We start from the raw sequence: 410 nt of genomic DNA, 5'->3' as shown, positions 1-410 counted from the left end.
GATACTGATAGCTTGTTCTACTTGTCAAGACAGAGGACATGTACAATGACATCATCAACAACCAACAACTGAAAGATGTCTTTGACACCTCAGAGTACCCTGCAGAGCACCCATGCTACTCAGATGGAACAAATGGTGCTTGGCAAGTTAAAGATGAATATGCTGGCCGAGCGCCACTTGAGTATTAGGCCTGCGATCGAAGCTATATGCCTGTAGGTGTACAATAGTGATCCAATCAGCTGACAAGTGGATTGATAAAGAAGCTAAAGGAGTGAGGAGACCAATACTTGGGGCGAGAACTCTCAAAAATGCATCCAGATGCTGACGTTACATAGGCTTCCAAGACTATCTAGATTGTCTATCTGTGATGAGGCTCCATAGAGAACAAGTGATGTTTGTACTAGGAAACA

This window comes from Nilaparvata lugens, chromosome 7, assembly GCF_014356525.2.
Source record: "Nilaparvata lugens isolate BPH chromosome 7, ASM1435652v1, whole genome shotgun sequence".
NCBI classification, from domain to species: Eukaryota; Metazoa; Arthropoda; class Insecta; order Hemiptera; family Delphacidae; genus Nilaparvata; species Nilaparvata lugens.
The sequence above is the reverse complement of the archived record's forward strand: the minus strand, read 5'-3'. Positions refer to the sequence as shown.